The sequence below is a fragment of the Eumetopias jubatus genome, unplaced genomic scaffold (assembly GCF_037043125.1).
Source record: "Eumetopias jubatus isolate StellerSeaLion01/CBP00866 unplaced genomic scaffold, mEumJub1_p1.0 scaffold_1, whole genome shotgun sequence".
NCBI classification, from domain to species: domain Eukaryota; kingdom Metazoa; phylum Chordata; class Mammalia; order Carnivora; family Otariidae; genus Eumetopias; species Eumetopias jubatus.
In genome coordinates, this window is record NW_028274807.1 from 26,837,311 (window position 1) to 26,846,193 (window position 8,883).

General features: G+C 35.5%; 1 pseudogene; it reads right to left on the minus strand.

Annotated features, from left to right (window-relative positions):
- Positions 1-209: 209 nt before the first annotated feature.
- Positions 210-1,014, minus strand: LOC114217797 (growth hormone-inducible transmembrane protein pseudogene; annotated as a pseudogene).
- Positions 1,015-8,883: the final 7,869 nt, after the last annotated feature.

Consider the following 8,883-nt stretch of genomic DNA (forward strand, 5'->3'; position numbering starts at 1 on the left):
CATTACTTGTTAATATTTTGCATTAAAAAATATACAGGTAAACACAAGTTTGCTAATTTTTGCTTAACCAAATAAATTTTAAAAATAGATAAAATAATTCTCACAGCACTAACCTTAGTTTTCATCTTCATTATAGCATTTTAGAATTACTCAAACATGAAAATTGGAAATGTGTGTGCTTATTTGGAAGAGTCAAAAGCTGAGTCACTTCACTTTTCCCTATTGCTTCCAGTTGCTAGAATACTGGCAACTCAGACAAATATATTTAATGTATTCATGTAGATTCCCAGCACTGGAGTGATGGGATCATATTTTTGAACTCTATATATTGGTACTATTTCTGCATGCTTGATTACTTTCTGCATGTTATTTAGAAGGAACACACTGAAAAGACCTAATCCACCATAAATTTCCACAGATACAGAGTGGCACCAGCCACAGTGGTAGGTGGAAGAAACATAGATCCTAGTGAGGATATAAAGATGAGACCCAGGCCCACTCCCAGAGGTGGTCGCATGTTCAGAAATTTCCCACTGAGTGCCCACGTGGCCATAGTGGAGGGACCTCTTCTGATGCCCACTGTGTACTATGCAGCTCTGATGAGAAGAGCCTCCCACCCCCCATCACCAATATCGTGAGAGGAGCCAGTATGGCACCATTCAACTGGAATATAGGAACTAAGCAAGTTGCTCTGGGTCTTGGGCTCTGGTCATATAATACTGATTGTACCAGCGTTCCAGCTCCAATTATGGCTGCAAACATTGTACCAGTTGTCATCCAAGAGCCTCTCATCAGGAAGTTCATGAGAAGAGCTCTGTTCATTTCCAGGGTGGACAAAGTCACCTCTTTCCAGGAGTGACAATTATGTCCTTTTGGTTCTATTGTCAATAAAAATCCTAGCACTAATGGAGAGCAAGTGTAGAGATTCTGCAGAGACCTGTGGAATTGTACCTTACTGATATGGGAAGCTTTTGAAACAAGAAGGCATAGGAAGGACTGAAGGCAACAGGCCATGTTAACAGGCTATTTTGTGCAATTATTTGCTGAATAATGTCCATAATTATAAAGAATATAAAGAAGTGTGTGATAAAGTAGCTAACTTTGGTGTATATAACAACCAGAAGTATTTGGCCTGTCTACTGTCCTGTGATTTATGTTTTCTCAATAAGACAATAGAAAATGGGAAGGGGAAAAGTCATATCGCCTCAAACATAATACTTCTCAAAATAATTTTTATTATTTTTTTATAAAGATTTTATTTATTTATTCATGAGAGACAGAGGGGGAGAGGGGGAGAGGGAAAGAGAGAGAGAGAGAGAGAGAGAAGCAGAGGGAGAAGCAGGCTCCCAAGGAGCAGGGAGCCCGATGCGGGACTCGATCCCAGGACCCTGGGATCATGACCTGAGCCAAAGGCAGACGCTTAACCATCTGAGCCACCCAGGCGCCCTCAAAATAATTTTTAAATGAATGTGTAGTGAATCTAATTTTCAGCATGATGGGTTTGCAGTTCATGACACATCTAGATGGAGTATTTAGCTCTCTCATTTTAAACCGGCCATTTGAGATTTGAGTAATTATTTTGGAAACGAAATGGAGGAAATTCCAGCCATGTAACACCCATTATTTGTTGATTAAATTTTGCTTCAGCATGGTGTGGCGTAACTTTTGTGTATGTATTTTTGTTCACCCTAAGCTTGCACTTCAAATTTGCAGGGCTAATTGCTGATTGAATCTGAGAATGTGAGTTTTATTGGTCCTATGATGTAAATACCCTTATGCAATACCCCCAGCTTATCTGGCAAATTCTAAAATAACAGTACTGTCTCCCAGTACCACATTTGGCCTTTGAGGTGAATATTTTTTTCCTCAAAATTGGACATGAGACAGTTCTTTTCTTTGTATAGTTTTCATCATTTTCTTATTTCACGAACTCCTTTAAGTTTGCTGATACATGTAGACTTATTGACAAAGAGGAGAAAGAGAATGCATAGATTTGTTTAAATTATGAATTTTAAATGTTTTTTATTCCAAAATTTCCTGAGGATAAAAATTATATTTTCTCATATGAAAGTATAACAGTTGTGAATTTATTATCTTTGGATTTCATATTATGTCATAGGTCACATAAAAAAAACACAACCCTTGTCTGGTCATCACCACTCATTAAACAAAATGTTCATATTTCTTTCTTCGGGTATTATACTAACAACTCTGGAGGCAATAGGTTGTCATTTTCTTTTTTTTTTATTAAAGATTTATTTATTCTAGAGAGAGATAGTGAGTGGGGAGAGGAGCAGAGGGAGAGAATCTTCAAACAGACTCCCCACTAAACATGGAGCCTGATGTGGGGCTTGATCTTATGACCCTGAGATCATGACCTGAGCCAAAACCAAGAGTTGGCCTTAAACTGAGCCACCCTGGTGCCCCTAATCAGTCTTTGAATAGGTGAAAAAATATTTTCATTAAGTTTTATTACACTTTTACCTCTTTTTCCTAGAATTATTTAGCAGGATGCTACTATGCCTCTCTGAGCATATGCACATCATGTCAATATGATTGATGAAAAACAACTCAATGTATGTTCTCTGTTTTCCCTGCAATCTCTGGCAGTTTGTTATTTCAAACTGCCTTTGTAAGCTTCAAAATATAGAAATAGCAAAAGCATGCTTGATATTATTTACATATGTTTTAAAATTTCACAAAAATTAAAATGAAGCTAATGTGTGGAAGGCCTTAATGAAAACATGCCCTTAAAGATATCATGGGAATTAGGAAGAAAAAGAGCCAATGGAGGATGGAACTATAAAAATAATTTTTCTTTTTTTAATAAAATAAATTGATTAAGGGAGACTAAATGTTTGATTTTTTTGTAGAGGGTATGATAATGTTTGTCTGTTAACATTATTTAAACAGTAAGGCAACATGGACAATATATTCAAGTAAAACAGTTATCCTTTTGGAGATATATTGCTTTTGTCATTTTTCAATACTAAGAGGGACAAAAAAGTGAAATATATCTCATTAGGTCATCAGGTTTCTAGATGTCTTCTTCTATAATGGCCAATTATAAAATACAAATACATATAATAACTTTTTATTGTTGTTTAGAGAGAGAGAGTGCAAATGGGGGGAGCAGTTGGGAGGGAGGGAGAGAATCTCAAGCAGGCTCCATGCTCAGCGCAGAATGTGATGTGGGGCTTGATCTCACGACCCTGAGATCATGACCTGAGCCAAAACCAAGAGTCAAATGCTTAACTGACTGAGCCATGCAGATGCCCCAATAAGTTTTTTTAAAAAACATAATAGTTGCATTACTCTTACTGTGTTGTGCAATGCAATTTTACCTATGTTCAGAGTACATGACAAGGAAATTAGTCTTAAGATATTTACTTTGCTTAGATATATCTTCTGCCTCTAACTTCTTTATATTACAATGGAACAAATATGTGTTATGCTGCTTGTTACAGTTTGAAGGTAAGCAATTAGATAGCTGTATGTTTCTAAAGTGGTAGAATCTCCATGTAGCCATTGCAATTCAGGGTGAGGGTCTCAGTCTTAGAAATATGAGAGTCAATACATGTAGAAATTAGAGGGCCCTGGGGCTTAACTGGCTAAAGTTATAATAAATGAAAATGTAAAACTTAATGCTAATTTTAAAATTTATAATAAAAATCGGAACAGAGACCAGAGTTCACTAGTCGGGTATACTCTCTTGAAAGGCAGATCATATGCAAACCAAATGATAATTAGAAAGTTGGTGGTAGGAATAGAAATCAGAGGAAGATGAGTTGGTCAAATGATTTTAATAGCTAGTGTTAAGGAGGTATGGAGTAGTCACTAGTATCAGATAAATCATTTCATGGTCCAGGACATTCTTTTCCAAAGTTCTGTGAAGAATATGTATCTTGGTGGAGGTCAGTGGAGGAGAAAGAATTGTTGTGGACCAGGTAGTCTTTCTCCTCAATTTTAGAATGTTAAGTAATCTGTCTGGAGCTTAAATCACCCCTAGGTGGGAAGAATCTGAGGATTCTAATATGGATTGAATATTTTCTCAAAAGAATCTGTGCAAGACACAATGGAAATGTGACTGATTATGTCTTGAATTTGAGAATGGTAGCTCAAGAGTTGGTAAAATTCAGTTTTAGGGAGAAAGAGGTTAGATTTTTACACATCTGCAATTTAGTGATGTAACACATTCAATAGACACAGAATCCCAGACAACTAATGGTCATATTTTTGTCCTCCTTTTATCCCATCTCACAATAGCATTTGATATAGCTCACCAGTTCCTTTCTTAAAATCATTCTTTATTTGTGGGATCATCAACTTTTTCTGTAAAGGGCCAAATAATAAATATTTTAGGCTTTGCCTAAAATACAGTCTCTGTTACAGCTGTTCAACTTTGTTCTTATAGCAGGAAAACTGTTCTTAGCTTAGGTGTTGTGCAAAAACAAGCAGGGTGAAAATTTGGAGGCAGGAAGTGGAAAAAGGGTCAGATTTGACTCACAGACTATAGTTTTGCTAACCCCTGTTCTTTAGGAGTCCACATCATACACTCACAATTTTCCTTCTACTTTTTTGTTCATTTCTTTTCAGTCTCTTTGGTGGCTATTCCTTCTCTACTCCATTTCTCATTGTGATCAACATTCTTCCCTCTAGGTAAAAATCTCTCTCTAGGTGATCATATTCATTCCTATAGCCTTTGATTTTATTTTACCTTATTTCATTACACTTTTTTGGGGAAATTTTTTAGAGAAAGTAAATTAGTCATATTCTAAGCTTATAACCATTTATCATTATTTGTGTGAGGAACTGCTTTTTATTATTATTTCTTTCTTTTCATTGTGTTTCTGTGCTCTCCCCCTCCTCTTTTTATCGTGGTAAAAAAACAGAGACCATAAAATTTACCACTGTCACCATTTTTAAAAAAGATTTATTTATTTGAGAGAGAGAGAGCGCACGCAGAGAGCACTTGCTCACATGCACACGTGATGGTAGGGGCAGAGGGAGAAAGAGATCACCCCCCCCCAGCAGACTCCCCACTGAGCACAGAGCCCACTGCAGCTGCTGGATGCAGGGCTCCATCCCAGGACCCTGAGATCATGACCTGAGCCCAAACCAAGAGTTAGCTGCTCAACCAACTGAGCCACCCAGGCGCCTCCCAAAATCGTGACCATTTTTTAAGTGTACAGTTCAGTGGTGTTAAGTATAGCCACATGGTTGTGTAACAGATCTCCTGGACTTTCATCTTGCACATTTGAAACCTGACACTCATTAAATTATAACTTCCCTATCCCCTTCTCCCCAGCTCCTGGTAACTACTGTTCTACTTTCTGTTTTTTTTTTTTTTTTTTTCGCCTATGAATTTGACTACTTTGGGTACCTTATGTAAGTGGAATCATACAGTTTTTGTGTTTTGTGACTGGCTTATTTCACTTAGCATAATATCTTCAAGGCTTATCCATGTTGTAGCATGGGACAGGGTTTTCTTCCTTTTAAAGGCTGAATAATATCCCATCACATGTATATACTGCATTTTGTTTGTCCCTTCATCCACTGGTGGGCATGTGGATTGCTTTTTCTTCTTGGTTATTTTGAATAGTGCTGCTGTGAACATAGGTATGCAGATACCTCTTTGATACCCTGATTTAATTTTTTAAAATATATACCCAGAAGTGAGATTGCTGGTTCATATGGTAGTTTTGTTTTTACTTTTTGTCAAATTTCCATACTATTTTCTATAGCAGTTGCACTATTTTACAATCCCATCAATAGTACAAAGCATTCCAACTTCTCCATGTCTTCACCAACACTTGATATTTTTTCTATCATCTATCTATCAATCAATCTATCTATCTTTCTTCTATCATCTGTCTAGTAGCCATCCTAATAGGTGTGAGGTGTTATCTCACTGTGGTTTTGATTTGCATTTCTCTTAAATTATTAGTGATATTGAACATCTTCCCATCTGCTTGTTGGCTATTTGTATACCATCTTTGAAGAAACATCCTTTTCCCATTTTTAAACTGGGTTATTTGATTTGTTGTTGTTGAGTTGTAGGACTTCTTTATGTATTATGGATGTTAACTCCTTATCAGATATATGATTTCCAAATAATTTTTCCCATTCCATAGATTGCTTTTTTACTCTGTTGGTAGTATCCTCTGGTATATAAATTTTTAAGTTGCATATAGTCTCATTTGTTTATTTTTGCTTTTGTTGCTTATATTTTCGGTGTCATATCCAAGAAACCATTGCCAAATCCAATATCATGAAGTTTTTCTTTTTTTTTCTTTTAGGAGTTATAGTTTTAGGTCTTACATTTAGGTCTTACATTTTGAGTTAATTTTTGTATATGGTATAAAGTTTCAACTTCATTCTTCTGCATGTGGATATTCAATTTTCCCAATACCATTTATTGATTGTCCTTTCCCTATTGAATGGTCTTGGAATTTTGCCGAAGATCATTTGATTACATACACGAGTGTTTGTTTCTGGGCTCTCTATTTAATTCCAACGGTTTATTTGTCTTTATGCCAGTACCATACTGTTTGATTACAGTGTTTTAAAGGCATTTATTTTCACAAGTTTCATATATACTCTGACAATGCTTTTATCCTAAAATAAAGTCTTAGTTTATAAATTTTCATAAATAGTACTGTATTATAATCTCATTCAGTTTTTACTATAGTCATTCAAGTCTATAATTTTAAGATCTCTCTGTGTTGCTGACTGTGTTGCTTCTACCTGCTGCATGATGTTCTCAAGTATGCATCTGCCATAATTTAATTAGTGATTTCCTTAGGAATAAACAATTAGTTTATCTCTAATTTCCTATTGATGCAAATACTTTCTAGGTGAAAATATTTGTATATGTCCTCTTAATAGACTTGTACAACAATTTTTCTTATATATTTAGCTAAGAATGGGATCATTGTATCATAGTTCAAAACTTAATTAATAAAAAAAATCCAGATTGCTTTTGACAATAATTGTCATTTTATATTCTCACCTGTTGTGCATAAAAATTCCCATCTCCTCATATCCTTGAGGATACTTGGTATTACCAAGGTATTAATTAGGTTTCTAATTGTTGCCATTTTGATAGATATGAAGTGGCATGTTAATGTTCTTTTAATTTTCATTTTTATGATTATTAGTGATTTGGAGCATCTTGTAATATGCTTGGACATCTCCTGTTACAAATTGCCTATTTATATCCCTTGTCTATAATTTCTATTGTGTTTTCTATCATTTTTGTTTATTTTTCAGGAGCTCTTGGTATATTTCAGCTATTGACCCATTGTCAGTTATAGATACTGCAAATATTTTCCCCAGTCTATAATCTATGTATTTCACTTCATCTATTATGGCCTTTTTTGAATAGAAAATTTAAATTTCAATACAGTCAAATCATGCTTTCTTTATCATTTGTGCTTCTTGAAATCTTTCTTCAACCATAGGTCACAAAAGTGTTCTACTACATGTTCATCTATTGGGTCTATAAACTTACCTTTTATGTGTAGCTCAATAATTCTGAATTTTTCTTTGTTCATAGTATAAGGCATGAGTTCTCCTTAGAGTATGCCAGCAATCCTGAAGTTATCTATATAAAAATGTATTCTGTTCTTGCCCTGTGGTTTACTTTTACCACATATCAATTTCTTGTACATATATAGTTTTATTTCTGACCTCTATATTCAGTGGTCTGCTTATCTGTTCTACAATATCATATTATTTTAATTGCTTTGGATTTCAGTTTTATCAATATATTTTAAAATCTGTCCTTACTTGTTTTAGTTTTCAAAGATAATTAAACACTTTGCCAATCATTATTTTTTTATTTCAACATAATTTTTCCAAATTCCCCTAAAATTCTTCTGAGATTCCATATGGAATTGTATTGAATTTAATTTATGGAGTATTGAATTCCTTAAAATGTTTAGTAAGATAATTTATAAACATATATTTCTCCATATATTGATGTCATATTTTTTATCTTTTATTTAAAATTCTTATGTAATGATCTTATGTGTTCTATGATAGGTTACTTCTTAGATTCTTTACAAATTTGTTGTTAGAATAAATTACTCCTTTTCCTCTACATTTTCTATGTTTTCTGGGGACATAAGGGGGTGTTCTAGATAGATGATCTTATCCTGTGAAAAGAATGACAGTTTTACAGATTTCTTGCCAGTATTTAGAGCATCTATGCATTTTTCTTTCTTGTAGGATTATCTGAGTACTGGGTCTGCCATTTACCAGTTTTATCAGTTCAGGCAGAAAGCAAAAAATGATTTGACAATTAATATAAACAATTATTAACAGGGGATTGGAATAACAGGAGATTGACTACTGAGGAGTAAAATACTATAAAGAGTAGAGGAATAGCGTGTATAGGAAGCAGCCACCATCCACAAGGATAAGAAAGAATACCCAAGGAGGGAAAAAAATCTAGGAGACCCCTCCTAACCCAGGACTGAGATCCAAACTTCATTGGAGAGAGTGCAGCCATGGCTTACTGGTCAGCAAAGATGTTGGCTGAGGCTGCAGGGCCATCCAAGAGTGTTCTGGATGGATCCTAGAGGAAGCCATCCACAGGGAGTTACCATGTTGGCAGTGTTGGCTGGGAAGCCATTCCGTAGGGTGCTGGGGGAAGCTGCCCTGGGCATATGCTCACCTTAGAACTCTCTGTGAAGCTGCTCCTTGGGTGTGCCTGGGAAAGCCTTTTATGGGGAAGTTGTTGGTTCACAACTCTCTTGGGGGCTTCCCTGGTGTAATCTGAAACTGGCCCCTCTATTGCTGGGCAGGGAGAGACTGAAGAAAGAGGCAGGTCACTCCAGGTTGGTAGGTGGCAGTTTTGATAAGAAAAGGGAACTTACA